Consider the following 18,946-nt stretch of genomic DNA (forward strand, 5'->3'; position numbering starts at 1 on the left):
AGTTATATCCCTTTTAATAAGACTTTTGTTTATTATGTATTGAATCAATTTTGGAATTTTTTATAAATTACATTCTTTGTTAATTGTAACTACTATAAGTTGGTATAGTTTATATGTTTCCATTGTGAAGGACAAAAACACCCTTGCGACTAATCATATCATCTAGTGTGAGTTTTCTAGGATTGAATTATAAAGTATCAATTTGTAATCATGATATTCCATTATAGAAAGGAAAATTAAGATAATATTGTCTCCTTATAAAGTCCTTGGAGAGATGAAGCAAGCCCAAAAATAAAAAATATTGAGTTCCTTCTTCTATTAAGAGGAGAATTATTGACTTCCAAAATTCAAATGATGGTGGTGAGTGTGGAAGTAGTCAATGAGGGACCAATCACACCCATTATATATATATATATATATATATATATATATATATATATATACCATACATTCATGTTTGGGCATGAGATGTCAATTCTATGTTAGAGCCATGTTTTATATAGGTTACAATATGCCATATTTCTATGTTTAGGCATGAGGTGTCATTTTGTATTTTTGAATATTATGTCTTTTTTCTTTAAATGTACATTTGAGACAATTTTGTGTGTATTTGAGTGTGTATCATGTCAAATTCTCTATGGATTGAACTGTTTTTTTTTTGTAGTGGATGTTGAAGTGTTAAATTGCTAGTTTGAATTTGCATGTATATGGTGACAATGCAATATCACCTATAGTGAAGTGAGTAGTTTAAGATGTTGCATTGTTGAAGGTTATTCGATTGGGTTTTTAAATACATGTGAATTAGTAATATTCATTGTGTTATATGTATTTGATGATCATTCAAAGTTAGAAAGGTCACAATATTAAATTTTAGAAATAGATATTAATACAACTATTTCTTGATAAGGTAATACTATTTTTCTACCCCACACAAAAAATGAGATTCAATCCCTTATATTGGTCCAAGTTTTGTCTTTACTTTTAACATGTATTCATTTATCTTAGATATGTAAATTTTATGTCATGTGTATAAAGTAGTCTGTTTGAATTCAAGCATGATGGCATACATCGAAAGAAGAATTATTGATCAATTCTAACTCCCATTAATGACGTGTTTCCAGTAATGCATCACTCTTGAGATTTAATTTTGTAGATACCTATCATAATTCATGCATATTTGGTTGCATATATTGATGTTTGAGGTGCCGACATATGCAATTCAAAGTCACTTAGTTTATTATTTCTTTTATCCTTTGAACCACATGCAAGTAGTTAAATAGTTAATCTATGGAAAATTTGTTAAACACCAAAGGTACCTTTCATGATATGAATACAGTTTTCCAATTAGCTCTTATATCACATTATTTTCTCATTGTTGTTGTGTTTATTTCTGAACTATATTTTTCATATCATCATTTCTTACTAAAGGTTTTTATTTGTGTCTTCTTTCCACTTGAACTTGGTTCTTTAGCTAAGATGACTCCCTCTTCCCTATCACTCTCTCTTCCCTGTCACTCTATTTCTCTATATCTCTCTCTTTTTATCTCTATATTCCCCTTCAAACTCTCCCTCTATCTATCTCTCCCCCTTGCACTCTAATTATATTTCTATATCCCCCCATCTTTCCTTCTCCCTCTTTACTCCATCTCCCATCTCTTGTTATCTCCCCTCTTACCTCGTTCTTACTCTATTTCTTTGTCCCTCACTCCCCTTTTTACAACAACCTACCTCTCTCTCTCTCTCTTGTTTCCCTCGAGCTTTATCCTAGTGTCCATTAATTTAAGCTTATCTATCTATTCCTCCACTATTGTATCTCCCCCACTCCCTCCCCCTCTCTAATACTCTTTCCGCATCACTATATTTCACACTTCCTATTTCTTTTCCCTCCACTCTCTCTCTCCCCCCAACTCAAAGCATCCCCCCTCCAATTTTGTCTGCCTTTTTCTAAGTATGTCAACCACAACCATCTCCCTCACTCTTCCTCCCCTATGTCAGAAAAATTTTCATTAATGGAAAAGGGTGTTGATGGAGATGAGTATGAATTTATTGTGAGAGGTATGGTAACCATTGTTAGCACAAGTTATGATGTGAATGTTTGCATATGCTGTCATGTTGAAGGTTTTCTATGTCATCCTAGAGGCTTGCGAGAAACCACAAATATAATTTTTAAGGTATAAGGTATAATGTCTTCCCTAGATGTAAAAAATAGGTATGGCCTTGGAGACGCTTGGTTATATCATTGTTGGATTGTTTAGTTGAGTTTTTGGACAAAGCATTGTGTAAAGAGGTGCATGAAGATGTTGTGATGCAAGAGGATACTGAACTAAGGGAACAATTATTATGTTTCACTAATTCAGGGAATTAATATAGATTAAAGCCTAGCTATCAACATCCACATATTAGATTGACTATTATTATCAATGTCCACTACCTAGATTGATAATTGGTAGCCAACAACCGTGTCTTGTAGCATGGATAAATAAAACTTTGGGCCTTTGATTTTGTAATCATTAAAGTTGGCTTATTATAATATATGTTGTTTTAATATTTTGAAATTCATTTGATTTTTTTTAATATTCAAAATCTGAAAAAGTGTGAAATGAATAGGTGGAATACATGGAGTCAAGCTTTTCACCTCAAATTCCTACATGTAATACTAATAGTCAAGAAGTTCTATTTATAAACAAATGTGCTTTTGGATGGAAATGTGGTTGGTTAGATTATGAGTTTAAATAGTTATTGTGAGACATTTTTTTTGCATTTCATGGTAAAGAGAGAAAGAAGAAGATAAGTTGTGAAGAAAATTTGTGGAAGAGAAGGCAGTGACAAAGAGATGGACGCATTTACAATTAAATACTAGGTCAACTAAAACACTAAATATTGTATGTATAACGATATTGTTGTCTCCTATTAGGTAGTAGTTTGAAGAAGAATAGGTTGGAGCTTGTAAGTAGAAGTAGGGTGTTCCTAACAAATTGTAGCTTGCAAGAGAAAATCAAGCTAGTATCATCTTTTATGTAGAAGCTTGCAGAAAATTGATGTAATTTGGAGTGGGAGCTTCCAGCAAGTTGTAGATTCAAAAATAGAAAAGAGGTTGAAGCCTCCAAAATATAATGTAAAAATGGAGTCGGTCCTTGCTTTACATAATGAAAACAAATTCATGCTTTTTCACTTTATGGTTTTCTACTTATATCTAATGTCCACATGTGTTAATTTTGTGTGTTGATTATTATCTTATAGTTGAATATTTGTTTCTATGTTAAATCTTCTTTCTATATGATCTATTGCTACTCTTTTAATAGTTTAGAGTAGCTATTAGAAGGAAAAGTAAAAGCATAAATTTGATGACCATGATTGCACTATGTTGATTCACACTCCTCTCAATATAGCCAAGTTTCCAACAATTCGTATCAAAACTTATTCCCTCTGTATCAACTTAACCATTGGAAGGTATAACTGATAGAATCATGGATTATCAAAGGAAAAGATGACATAATATATTGAGCATATAATAGGGGGTAAAAAGCTTTTATATTGGGAGGTATAAAAGATGGAGCTTAAAGTTAATGAAAAAATCCTTACCTACAATATCTAGTGAAAGTAGGAGTTTTTTATATTTGGAAGGTGTATTGGGTTCGTATGGGTAGGAGGTTAAATAATGTGATTTTTAGGGGTATTTTAAAATATGTGGTCAATTTAAGGGTATTGTTTAGTATACCATGAGCACACGTGATATGTCAAAGGTTCACAGAGTGAACAAATTGTGGCTTATTACTACAAACTTTCAGGAATGGAGAGAGAAGGTAAAATCTAAATTGACTTTTTATATACCTAATTTATGGATGTTAGTATTCAACATATACAATAAGCATTCCCCCTTAAAGCAAGAAAAATAGTGGAATGCTCAAGGTAAATGTGAAATTTACAACATCCTTCACAATCTGGATCTTGAGATGGTAACAGATAAAAAATCTACAAAATAAATATGGGACATGTTGCACAACATGCATGAACGAGATACCAATAGTAGCAGTTCAGAAAAAGATATGAAAAGGAAGAAGAAGAAAAAGGACTCTTTGAAAGAAATTGTTTAGTCGAATGAGACTTGTTTTGCTAGTAATTATTTACATGATTTCCATGAGGATAATTTAGTTGCAGACTAAGCTAAAATTGACTCAGCATTGGTTGAAAAAAAGTACTTGCAAACAAAAACAATAACAAAAGAAATTATTGTGAATATGTGATTAGAAAGACCATGAGTTCAAAGAAGAAGTCATTAGCCTGAGGACATAGTTGGAAGAATCTAAGAGAGTTGAAGAGGTGATAGGGAACTAGCTAAAGGAAAAATAGGAATAATGTAAATGGTTAAAAGGTGAGGTCATTTCATCAAGAAATGCACTAGATGAAATTATTAGATGATATGAAAAGTTAGAGAGGAGGTTTTCTCCATAAGAAATAAGTCAGAAAACAATAATAGCTAAAAGGATGTTATAGAAGATAATAATAAAGTGTCATTTGCAAAAGGGCCATTTCCTTCGAGAGATGAGTTGAGAAAATTTTTAAGATTACAAAGGAACTCCTTTTCTCCCCTATTGGAACATATCAAATGCTTCAATTGTCATAAAATAAAGCATGTAACAACTAGCTATAGGAGCAGTCAAATCAAGGTTCATCAGAAAAAGATGTAGCAGAAACGTAAGATCAGTAAAGAAAAAAATTAAAGAAGACCTATACTTATGATAATATCATGAACGAATAGGTGAAAGAACTCCTCCTATCGATACTATTATTCATGCAATGATTTTGGCCACAAGGATGTTGATTGCAAGTCCTATGCAAAGAAAAGTAGGAATGCATTACATGTAAATAGAAATTCACATATGGATAGTAGCACAAGAAGTCACAAGCCATTTCGTCCCTTTCTTTGTAACATAATATTCTATTTATGTGACCACGTGGAAAAAGTTTATAGGTTTCCCAGTTCTTCGAAGAAAACCAAACGAATGGAGTAAAAAAATCAAAGTAAATTATACAAGAAAGTAGAAGGAAATGCATTGATTAGAAAGCAAGAGCACCATGTGATTTCAATGAAAAGGTGAAGTGAACATGACCTCAGGGGGATTTGCTCAAGGAAACAAAGAAGAGTCTAGTCAATGTTTATTGCCTCAAGGGAGAGAAAGCCCAATAATATTTTGAAGATATATCAAATATGCTAGATTCTTTGTTATGAGACTTTAATGAAAAGTTTAACCATGAACAATTGGAAAAATTCGAGATAAGGCATTTGAAGGGCCCTGTTAAGAAACATTTACTGTTTATCATCTATCCTATATCTCTCTAAACTGAGAATATTGAAAAAAAGGGAATGGATAAATAAAAGGACAAGGAAAGATGTTTTGACACCTGAAGAAGGAAATAGTAAAAGTATTGTTTTGTTTTTTCAACATCAAAATATTGCCTTGAATCATGAACAAGGTAGCGCAAACAATGATCCTCTAATTATGCTTATAGTTAGCAATAATTTTGATTTGATTCTCATATGAAATTCACTATGAAGAAGAGACCACGTGGTCCTTATAATGGGGGTGGAATTGTAATAGAGTACAGTGAAGGGTGGAAAAAGAATTTAGAATGTAGGAATTGTATCTTAAAAATGGGAATGGGAAAACCATAACCAACTTCAAAGAAAATGCCCATCTCTTTGGAAAGTGTTAGGTATGCTTATTACCTAATGAAAGTAATGGTTTTAAAACCATATTTAAGTTGAATACTTCTATCAGTAATTTTGATTTTTAAAATAGAAACATTAAAGTCGTTTTATTCCACAATAAGAAGGATAAGGACGATTACAAAAAGGTGGGCCATTTGGAGGATAGAAGCATAAAAATCAAAGACACATTAGCTAGCATCCATCACATTATTGTAAAGGTGGATCTAAATCTTTGGTGTTTGGATTGTTTGCAATGCTCGAACAACTTAACTTTGTGCAAAAGGTCCATATTATAAGTAATAACTAATAAATACCTGGATTGGTCAAGCATGGAAGGGTTTTGCTAGATATTTTTGGTTTCACAATTATGATTGTAAGTAGGAAGTCATAGCCTTTCATACTAGAAGAAGAAAATGGATGAAATGTCATCCATTATCAACCCTGTGGAATTTCTTTCTACAATAGGAGAAAGCAAGCAATATATAAACAAAAAAATTGTAATTATGATGATTAAAATTCAAAGAAAAGAAGGCATCTTGGTGCACCTACAAGATAGGTAGAGAAACAATTATTTTGGATATTCAAATAAGAAGAGGATATTAGAGATTGATGGTGATGGAATATTGGTGTCGTTGTTGGATGCACCACTTAGCAAAGGAAGGGGGAAGTCAAATGAATGATAGACAAGAATGTATGAGCAAATAAAAAGAGTTATTGTCTTCTCAAGAATTTATATTTCAAGAGAGACATAACAGGTAATTTGTATTTGTTACCATTCCTACCTGTCTATCTGTGGTATAAGTATTACAAGTGATACATTCTCTACATTACAAGTTCTTCCAAATCAATAAATCCACAACGATCACAAATATGTGCTACACTGATATGAAGTATACATTATGAATTACAATGATATCAAGTGAATTGGACCTGATACAAATAGTATGCAGTACATGGATATGATTCAATTTTGGAGATGATACACAAACAAAGAACATTAGATGGATTTGTTACACCAATGCTAGTAGCCATAGAATAGTTACTTACACCAATGAAAACCAATGTAATGCATTTCAAGTCAAAACGTGGACCTGTAGTATAATTTAGGTGTGAACCCGAGGTATTCAAATTTTCCCAACAAATTGACAACAATAACAACAATTTTGAGGATGCTAGTGATGACAGATTATACATTTGAAGTATGAAAAATGTGAATGGATTGATAGAGGCAATACATTGTCAAAACTGTAGCTGAGACAAGGACACCAAATTATGTTAATCTAGAGGATGTCGTACCACACTAGAAAATGAATCAATTCAATTAGAGAATGATAACATTCATGAATAGATAAATAATATTGATAAATTTAATTAAGAGTATGAACGTTGAGATAATAGTGACATATTATGTTGGACCATTTCCATTTCCACATTATTTCATTACGTTGGTGGTTGTAGTTGGCAAATATATATAGGTTTTCTCTGTTGAATGATTTCACGTCCATTGCACATATTAATAAATTTGCTGAGCTTATGTACATGGAAGAAAATTCTAATAGTGAGTATGCTTGGACCACTTTATTGTTGGAAATAAAGGTGATGCAACATTGTGATGGATGATCATTTGAAACTGTGTTCAATTTTTTATTTTTTATAAAGATGTTCATCTTCATCTCGTAGAATGATTAAATTCATGAGTGGATGTGTGGTTCTATTTCCAGTTGCAATAACTTTCTATATCACATGGTGGTTTATTCAGTTTGTTGATGGCTTCTTCAAGCCAATATATGCGAGACTGGGCATCAATTTTTTTTTTTTGTATTGGATTTGTTACTTCTCTATTGCTCATTGTTTTATACATTTATTTGTATCTTCATGGATGGGAAATTCTGTTTCCTGGGTTGGAGAATGGCTCATAAATAAAATTCCTCTTGTCAAACATATCCACTTAGATTCCAAGAAAATAAGTGCTTCCATTTCTCTAGACTACAACATAAGTACTTTTAAAGAGGTTGTAAGTATTCGTCATCCACATGTAGGGAAATAAACTTTTTTTTTTATCACATCATCATTTGTTGTTCAAGTTGAGAATATAGATGAAGAACTATATAGTTTCTATGTTGTCACAAACCATCTATATATATTAGTGATATTTTTCTTGCTAACTCTAGAAGATATCATTCGACCAAACTTATTTGTTAGCAAAGGCATAGAAATTGTTGTATGTATGGGTATCTGTTGATATCTATATATATATATATATATTATATATTGGAATGATTGTTGGGATAAGTTGACATAACTCATATGAAGGAAGGATGAATTTTACATTTATCTACATATTCTAAAATAACCCTATACTTAACTAGATATGAAGAGCATATAGTAGGTCGTTCCTCTGCTAGTTGGTTGTCCTGCATGTCCATGATTTTTATTTTTTCAAGATAGCATGCTCACCAAATCGAATTATGTTTTGAATATCACCATTGACGGAATTTCCTTTTATGTATCAATTACTTATAGTATTTCGTATCTTCATAATGAAATATTTGAATACCATGCACCTCTACTCATTTCCATCCCATAACTAATCAAGTATGTGGGAGAAGACAATGAAAGAGGTTCTACTTAATAAATTTGGTGAAAGATACAGTTATTATAGATCTACCTAGTTTTGTAAATGATGATGATAATGAAAATATTTCATGTCTGAACAATGTTGCAGAATTATTATACATAGAGAATGTGGAAGACAAGAGACATAGGATGTTGTCACGAAAGTTTCCAATCCCATTTCTATTGATGTCAAAGGGGGAGGTGAAGTAAATTTAAGAGAAACAAGGAGAAATGTTTCTTAGGACAAAATGCAGAGGACCAATATCTTTCTATCAATGTTAAAGTGGGGGGATTGTTGGAAATCTCATCATTAATGGAAAAGGGAGTTGAAGAAGCTAAGTATGATGTTGAGTATTTATTTCTTGTCAGGCATATCACCACTATTATTGGTAGATATTGTGATATGAATACCTGCATATCTTGTGATATTGAAGGTGTTCTATGTTAGTGTATTTCCTTGTGAGAAACCACAAAGATAAGGATTAAGTTCTAAGGTTTTCCCTAGCTGTAGAACAAAGGTTTGGCCTAGAGATGCTTGGTGATATAATTATTGGAGTCTTTGATTGAATGTTTGGATAAAGTATCATTTAAAGAAGTTCATAATGATGTTGTGATGCAAGAGGTTGCAAAACTAAGGTCGGAATTTTTATGTTGCATAATTCAAGGAATGGACACATATTAGAGCCTGGTTATCACTGTCTACAACTTATATTGATATTTTATTATCAATGTCTATAGCCCAAATTGATAGTGGGTAACCAATACCTGTGTTTGGTAACATTGATAAAGAAAAATTTGTGTAACTAGCTCACAAATAGAAGAAAATATAGATCAACGACTTCAAAATCAACCTCTTCGAGGGGTCAACCTCCTTTAAATTACACAAATGAACAATTCTTGGATGATACACATGAAAAAACCTCCTTTCTATATATAGGTGTCTAAGGGGTCACAATGTAATCAAAGCGGACATAACAATAATAATATAAGGGCACAAAAATAACAATAGTGGGCTTCTATAGGGCACAATAATAACAATACAGGGACAATGGGGGAACAACAATAACAATAAGGGCTACAATGACAATATTTATGGGGGAATCAATAGTATTATAGGGACCTAACATGCCCCTCTCCTTCAAAAAAGTGTTTTCCTCAATGCTTGATTAGTTATGGATGTTTTTGTATAGAATTCTCATCCTCCCATGTGGAATCTTCAACGGTTAAGTTCTTCCACTCGATGAGAGACTCTGAAATTGATCGATTTCATAGTTGTCGAGTTCTTGTTTCTATGATTGCTTTAGGTTCCAATATGATTTTTACTTCCGCGTCAAGTTCTAGAAATATTGTTTGAACTAGGAGCTTGTCACCTATAACCTTCTTTAAGCATGAAACATGGAAAACTGGGAGCATGCAGGAAGCTCCAATTTGTATGCCATAGTACCAATTTTTTGAAACACCTTGTATGGACCATAATCGGTTGGTGTTAATTTATTAACCTTCTTAGCTTGCTTGAGGGACATTTGTGTATATGGTTGTAGGCGTAGGAATACCCAGTCAACTACATCAAAACTTATTTCGCTCCAATGTTGATCTGCCTATTATTTCATTCTATTCTATGCCAAAGTGAGGTTATCCTTTAAGAGTTGGAGAACTTGTTGTTGATGCTCGATGTGACCTTCCACTGCTTGAACCTTAGAATTTTCTCTTAAATATGATGTGATGGACGATGGATGATGTCCATAAAGTGCGATAAATGGGGTCAATTTTGCTGCATCATGGAAGGAAGTGTTATACCACCCTTCAACTGGAGGCTACCATTAGACCCATTGTGTTTGTTTATCAAATACAAAGCAATGAAGATATCCTTCCAAACATTTCTTTACTATCTCAGTTCGCCCATCAAATTGAGGATGACAAGATGAGCTATGAGCTAACTAAGTACCATGACAAGAAAATAATTATGTCTAAAAATTTCTAGTGAAAATGGGATCTCTATCGCTTACAATAATATTTGGGTTTCCATGTAGCTCTTGAATTGTTTCCATAAATGTAGCAGAAACTGCACTAGATTTAAATGGATGAGATAATGCACAAAAGTGTGCACACTTGGTAATTCTATCCACTACCATGATGATGACACTCTTTCCTTCGGGCTTGGGTAAACCTGTGATAAAATCCATTGAAACCTCATCCCAACATTGGCTTAGAATGGATAAAGGTTGTAATAGATATGGGGTCTTAATTGTTTCAATTTTATTTTGTTGGAAAACCAAACATTTCGCCACAAACTTTTGAATATCTGATTTAAGGACATCGCAAAATAATTCCTTCTTAACCCTGTGGTAAGTTTTTAAAAATATTGAGTGCCCTCCTAAGGGAAGATGTGCAATTCCATAAGAACCTTTTGTTTGAGTTGGGAATTCTTACATAGGTATAAACGATCTTTGTACCATAACGAATCACTTTTCTAGCTAAATGTATTAGATGTACCAGGAACTTGTTGTAACTTTTCAATGAGTGCCCACACTTCTTCATCATTCTTCCATTCATCCATTGCTTCCTTTATCCAATATGGTTGGATAATAGAAATGATGCAAAGAAATGATTCCAGATCATCATCCTTTCTTGAGAGTGCATCTACCACGACATTTTGCTTCTCTTTTTTGTAAATGATTTCAAATTCATAACCCAACATCTTTGTGACCCATTTTTCTTCTCTTCTGAAGATAATCTTTGTTCTTAAAAGGATTTAAGACTATCATGATTTTTTTTTAACTTGAAGTGTCTTCCGATTAGGTAGGGCTGCCATTTCTTAAGTGCATGTAGTATTTCCAACATTTCCTTCTCATAAATAGCTTTATGTAAATACTTTTATTTCATTCGATGACTTTCAAAAGTAGCAAGTCTTTCTTCTTGCATTAAAACAACACCAATTTCATTTCCTGAGGCATCACATTCCATAATGAAGGATTTTGTGAAGTTTGTCTTAGCTAAGACCTATGCTTGGCACATTGCCTCTTTAAGATGTTAAGAGGAATTTGTTGCTTTTGGAGTCCATGAAAATGCATCTTTCTTTAATAATGTTGTTAGAGGTGCTGCTATTCTCCCATAATTCTTAACAAACTTTCGATAATACCCTGTCAACCTAAGAAATCCTCACAGATGCTTTATGGATGATGGCATTTTTCGTTCCTTAATGGCTATAATTTTTCTAGGGTCTACCTTAACACCTTCATGAGATACAATATGACCCAGATATTCCACCTCTTGTACTCCAAAGAAACATTTGGAGCTTTTTGCATATAATTATTTCTCCTCCAATAATTTTATCACCTTGTCAACATGTTGAACATGATCTTTTCGAGACTTGTTTTAGATTAGTATATCATCAAAAAATATTGAGAAAACTTTTCTAAGGAAGGGTTTGAAAGTGGAATTCATCAAACCTTGAAATTTATAAGGTTCATTGGTAAGGCCAAGAGGCATGACCAAAAATTCATAATGACCATCCTGAGTTCTAAATGATGTTTTCAGAATGTCTTTAGTGTTAATTTTGATTTGATGATATCCTGAAAGAAGATCCAACTTGGTGAAGTAAATTGATCCAAGAAATTCATCCAATAATTCATCAATGACAGGAATGGGAAATTTATCTTTAATAGTGAGCTTGTTGAGCTCCCTATAATTTGGAAACATGCACCATGATCCATCCTTCTTGTGTACCAATACTACTGGAGTAGAGAAATAACTTTGACTGGGTTGAATTATACCAGCCTCTAGTATTTATGCAACCATACGTTTAATTTCACTCTTTTGGACATAGGGATATATGTAAGGCTTGATGTTTGGAGGAACATTTCCTAGAATCAAGTGAGTAGCATGATCATGATCACGAATAGGTGGGAGGCCTTTGGGAGTCTCAAATACGTTGGAATGATTGTCCAAGACTTTTTGGAGGTCTGGAGAAATAGATGATTTCTATGTGGGAACCTCTAGTGAACCTAATTGTGCAATTACGCCTCTTTGTTCTTTCCTTGGAAGCTTTGTCATTCTGTTAGAGCTATTATCTTTCCTGGTTTCCCTGTGATACCCCTTAATTCAACTTTGGTTCCTTCCAAAAAAATTCATGTAAAGTTCTTGAAAATTAAAATCTATTGTACCCAAGGATTGTAGCCATTGGAATCCTAGTACAACATCAGCACCACCCATTGGAATTGAAAGCATTATGTTAGCTCTAATACCGAATGTTATGTAACCAGCTCACAAAATAGAAGAAAAGATAGATCAACGACTTCAAAGTCATCCTCTTCGAGGAGGAAACCTCCCTTACATTACAAAAATAAATAATTCTTGGATGATAAAAATGACAAAACCTCCTTTCTATATATAGGAATCGAAGGGGTCACAATATAATCAAAGCTGACATAACAATAATAATATAAGGGAACAACAATAACAATAGTGGTCTTCTATGGGGCACAATAATAACAATATGGGGATAATAGGGGCACAACAATAACAATAAGGGATACAATGATAGTAGTAATGGGGGAATAACTAGTATTATAGGGACCTAACATAAAACTTTAGGTTTTGGCTTTCGTAATTACTAATGCTAGATTATGATATTCTATGTTGTTTGAATATTTTGAAATTAATTTGATTTTTTGTTATATTCAAAATCTAAAAGGGTGTGAAACCAAAAGGTGGAATACAAAGAGGAAATTTTTTCACTTCAGATTCCCTCATGGAATACTAATAATTAGCAAGCTTTGTTTATAAGAATGTGTGATTTTGGACAAGAATGTTGTTGGTTAGCTTATGTGTTGAAATAGTTCATCTGAGACTTTGTTTAGGCATTTCTTCATAAATGGAGAAAGAAAAAAGAGAAAATGTGAAGTATATTTGAGGAAGAGAAGGAAGAGACAAAGACATGGAGGTATGCATAATTAGAAACCAGGTAAAATAAAACATTAAATATTTTATGCATCACGAGATTACTATCTCCTTTTAGGTAGTAACATGAAAAAGAACATGTTTGAACCTATAAATGTAGTATGAGCTTCCCTAAAAGTTGCATCCTTCTAAACAAAAATGAGGTAGGAGCCTCTTGTAGGTAGAATTTTGCAAAAAAATTATGTAAGTAGGAGTGGGAGCTTCCAACAAGTCATATATTGTAAAATAGTAGAGAGGTTGGATCATCCAAATGATGACGTGAAAAGAGAGTGGGTGCTTGGTTTACATCACAACGCCAAATTCAATGCTTTTCCCTTTATGGGTTTCCACTTATTGTTGGTGTCAACATGTGTTATGTTTGTGTGCTAATTCTTATGTTGTAGTTGAATATGCTTTGTATATGTTATATTTTCCTTTTATATGATGTATTGTTGCTCATTTAATAGTTCAGATAAATATTGGAAGGAAAATTAAAAATATAAATTCGATGTCCATAAATACTCTATATTGATTAACACCCATCTCAGTATAGTCAATTTTCCAACACCCCACCTCTTTCATTATCACTCTCACTCACCAACTCATTCTTCCACACTCATTTGAATCCCTCACTCTCTCTTGTTTCTCTCTTTATCTCCCGTAGCACCTCTATCCCTCCCTCTCCCGTCCTAAACCTCAACACCCACCTTAGACCCACCTTAACCATTTTCCATGTCTTAAAAACTCACAAGTTGCAGGAATGTGCATACATTCCTAGCACTAGGAATGAACATATCTTTAATGCTAAGAATGTGCACACATTTTCAATGCTAGGAATGTGCATACATTTTCATAATAGAAAAATGCACATGCTTTGGTGCTTGGAATGAGAAATTCCTTTTATGAAACTTCAACTTTTCGTGGCAGGACTCTTACATGCATGTTTTCTTAATTTTGTTGAAGATAGGTTTTGGATCAAAAATATGGTTTTTTGCACTGCAAATAAATGAAAACAACGATTTTTGAGAGAGAGTGTGTGTATGTATATGTATATATATATATATATATATATATATATATATATATATATATATATATATATATATATGAGATTATTTATCTATGATTTAGGGAAATCCACTTCAATGAAATTATAGATATATATATTTTAAAATTATAAATATATTTTTATTTAAAATATAAATAATGTTTATTAATGTTAATAAATTTTTCTCTTCACATATATCAAAATACTATATAACATTGTAAGTTTTTAGAAAGTTAACCATTTGGAAAGAAACGTGTGATGTATTTAAGGATATTAAGACTCACAAACTAAGAAATGTTGTTTAATAATGTTAAGACCTTTCTATGTTAAGACCTTCTTAGGTTGCACGCTGTAAATCCTTGTAATTTCAAGGATATAATGACTTCATAATTTACAAAAAATATAAAAATAAAATCATAGGTTTCGAAAAAATACATATGGACAAGAACACCCTATTTTGTAAGACTCCACAGTTCTTGTAGTAGAATTTCATCATTTATGTACTCAAACATTATATTAACAAAAATGTATGCATTATATTTTGTATGAAAAATAACATACCTATGACATGAAAACTCAAAATTCATGTATCTAAATTTTTTTTATATAAATGCAAATTATATATTAGGAGAGGAAATTCATTTGACTACATTTCATCTTTTTATAGCATATCAAATTCAAATTCATCGTGTAAGTATCTTGATCATTCCTCCAAATTAATATAATGTTTTTTTTCCAAATTTACATATTTGTTAACACTCCATTAAAGCCCATATTTAACTTACACCAACCAGGAAAAATTCAAATTATAAGAATTATATTTATATATAATTTACTAATGATTCACTAGGGAAACTATCTTAAATCTGTTTTCAAATTTATTAATCATTGAGAGACCACTTTCTAGCTAGAAAAGGTTTGGGAGGTTTTGAACTTTTAAAGAAGTTTAAAGATCTATAAATTTGATTCCTCACACTTATTCTCAATTTTTGCATTCTCGGATGACATGATTACTATCTACTATTTCAATAATAGATTTACAATTTATATATATAATTACTATCTACTATTTCAATAATAGATTTACAATATATATATATATATATATGATTATAATTTAATTTAATTAAGTAAATTAATTTTGATGGTATTGTAATTTTTTATTCATTTATTCTTTATTTTTATAATATTTAGAAATTTATATAGTTATTTATAATTCAATAACGTAAGCAATAACAATAATCTAAAACATAAGTTTATTAAATCATAAATTAATATAATTAATAAAGTGAAAAGTTAATACTACTCTTCTATTCTAAAATTAAAAGTCAAAAGAAATTTATTAAATTAAAACTAAATTATTAATTAAGTGTGAAAATAAATTATATTGTTCGATTTTAAGTCAAAGAATATCTATTATTATAAAAAAATTAAAAAATTAAAATAAAAAATTTAATTAAAACATAAGTTTATTAATAAATTTATTAATAATAAGATTTATATCAAAATATATTAACAATAATCTAAAACATAAATTGATAAGAATCGCAAATTAAAATAATTAATCAAAAGAATAATAATACTACTCCTCTATAATTATAATAAAATTAAAATAAAATTTATTAATTAAGTGGGAAAAAAAGTTATATACTTTTATGTTTATTAAAAAAAATCCAATAATATCTATTATTAAAAAATAAAAATAAAATTTAAAATGAAAATTCTAATTAAATAAAAAAATGATTTGTTTCTTTGAGCTGGTCAGCTCTTTACCTTAAGAGGGTTTCAGTTTATATTTATAGTTTTCATTTTTCTCTTTTATTTTCTATTTTTCAAAACGTAGAAATAAAAAGACAGAGTGTGGAATTTCAGATCTCTAAATCCCAAAAATTGCACCACAGAAATCTCCAAACTATAATAATAATTTATAATTTATAATAAAACTACTATAAATTCATCTTAACTACATATACTAGAGGTGCGGGAGGAATCAAGTCTTTTGAGGTAAAATCTTGGATAACAAGGTTTGATATATTTGGTGCGTGTATGTAATGATTATATAATTCATAATAGAACCAATATCAATCCATTTTAACCACATATACACCAAGTGTAAGAGGGATTGAATTTTTTGAGGTGAAATCTTGAATAAAGAAGTTTGATATATATATATATATGAATTGAATGCTTTGAAAATATCTTTTACCAATTAAATTATGTACACTACATAATTTAAACTTTATTTTCTCATAAATTTTAAACATACAAAATTGGAGTAAAAACATACCTTAAAAAGAATCAAAATAATAATATTTTTTAAATACCACATATCAATTTTATTTTAAGATTTAAATAAACAATACATCTACCTATTAATGTTTTTATTAGAAAGTAATTAAACTTTTTAAATTTCAATTTAGTTTTGTGCAATGAAATATTTTATCCTAGTTGAAATTAAAATATTTTTCCTTATCTTCTTTATATTATTTTTTTTACTTCCAATAAACTTACGTGATGCACATTCCCACAATTCATGAATAACAAACTAGGTAAATTATTGTAAGCCTGACTTTTCAATTGCGCATGCTGTTGACCATAAAGACAAAAGCACTTAGATAGGCATTTTGATTGATGTTCAATGTCCCATCGCAAATTTTGTACAGTATTTGCCAGAAAAGAAACCTGGGAGATAAATGACGTGTTTTACGCGGCACTCACGAAATGAGCGAGTCTTCATAAGGAAATTGGAGCAAGTTGAAATAACTTGCGTGTTTTACCCGTCTAGCGCGAAATTAGAGTCTTCATGTGGGTGGGAGGAATCATAGGTTGAAATAAATGTCGTGTTTGATCCGGCACGAAACGAAGTGACTGTTCATGTGAAAAATGGGATAGGTTGAGATAAATGGCGTGGTTTATCATACGCGCGCAAAATGAGCGAATCTTCATGTGATAAACGGGATAGGTTGAGAAAAATGGCATCCGGGCACACGTGAAGATGAGTGAGTGTCTTGTGGAAAGTGAGCTCAGTTGAAATAAATGGCTTGTTTTATGGGGCCTAAGACATACAAACGGCGTGCTTGACTTGTGCATCATTTAATTTGAATGTTTCATGGTTCAATCTCAAGATAACGAGATTAGTTTAAGAGAATACAAAAATGTACAAGAAAGCTGACATGGTTGGGGAAACAAGAGTTTTTACACGTTTCAAAATTAGGCATTCAAGAGGTCAAATGTTTAGAATATTTGTTAAAATTTAGAATTAACTAAAAAAATATTATTATAGATATAATAATTATTTCATCTACCACATCTCTAAGATATACGAATTGTCGAAAATCATACTTCTTGAAATTTTCTAACAAATAATTTGTACTTCTTTAGTATATAGCATTTGCATCAAATCTGAGATGTACTCTTTCAAGTAACACTATATACTAATATATTATCCAAAGATATAATAACAAATGAAACTATAAAAAGTTGCAATATATCGTTAGTTAAATTTATGAATATAGTGAGTGCACATGGCATGATTCACCAGTTATACAGACTTTGTATCATTTTGAAGGTTGTTTTCCAAGTATGTTTTTTTGTGAATCAAATTGGGTGAAACCGTAACCTTATGTCCAGTGCAATAAAGTATTTGGTATGTTGTAATTGATCCAACAGATTATCTATCCTAAGCAGGAGGTGCCTATTCTTGGGAATAATTTTCTTTAGCTCCATGTAACCAATACACATCAAGCTAGTCCAATCCTTCTTTGGAATTATAGTGATGGGTGATTGACATGGTGAGGTACTTTCTCAAATGACACCCTATTCCTGTAGCTGCTACAACTACTTCTTTACCTCACTTTCATTTTTAATAGATTACCTGTAGACACCAAAGTTTTCCAATGTCAAGTCCAATAATAGTTGAATGTTGTGATCCACTTCCTTCTTGGATGGTAGCCATTTACGCTCATCGGACAAACCCTTATATACATGGACAAATTTTCTCTTAAAAACAACAAAATGCATTTCTTTTAAGAACTAATAGATTTTTTGTCTTCGTTTGCACTTGTTACCAAAATCTTTGACATTTTGTTGTCCATGTTGATGATGAAGAATTTTCCTTCCTTGATGAGGTGTTAGTGGTTGATTCTTTGCATGAATATTGCATCACATGTGTATATATTGGGACTACCAAACAAAACTCCACATACATCAAGTCAACTATGTTCAATTCTACTTCATCAATAATATCATCATCGATATTAAATTTGATTCTATGTTATATGGATACCTATATCATTGCCTCCTCATTGATCCATCCCAATAGAAATGGACTAGGATGATGATGAGTCACTAATCCTATTTTCTTAAGTATGGAAATTACCATGAGATTCTCCTGTTGACTAAATTTCAAATTAGAATGTAGTGATAATATAGATTATGAAGAGACAAAGGTCAAAATAGATCAAAATAAATATTAAAGTTGTTGTAGAATGCTAAGCTAAGTTGTATCAAATGTTGAGATCTCAAGATACACTAGATAATAGGTGAATATATAGATTAGAAACATACTGAAAGTACTGATGAAAAAATGATTAAATTAATAAATATTCAAATTCAGAATATAAAACAGTAAGGGG

The 18,946-nt window shown here is 31.2% G+C and overlaps 1 pseudogene; it reads left to right on the forward strand.

Annotated features, from left to right (window-relative positions):
• The first annotated feature begins 7,391 nt into the window (after nucleotides 1-7,391).
• Nucleotides 7,392-7,952, forward strand: LOC149241582 (protein LIKE COV 2 pseudogene; annotated as a pseudogene).
• The last annotated feature ends 10,994 nt before the right edge of the window (nucleotides 7,953-18,946 follow it).

This window comes from Pinus tabuliformis, chromosome 8 (genome assembly GCF_031772625.1).
Source record: "Pinus tabuliformis cultivar Carrire ecotype Pingquan chromosome 8, CPIR1, whole genome shotgun sequence".
In the NCBI taxonomy this organism is placed as follows: Eukaryota; Viridiplantae; Streptophyta; class Pinopsida; order Pinales; family Pinaceae; genus Pinus; species Pinus tabuliformis.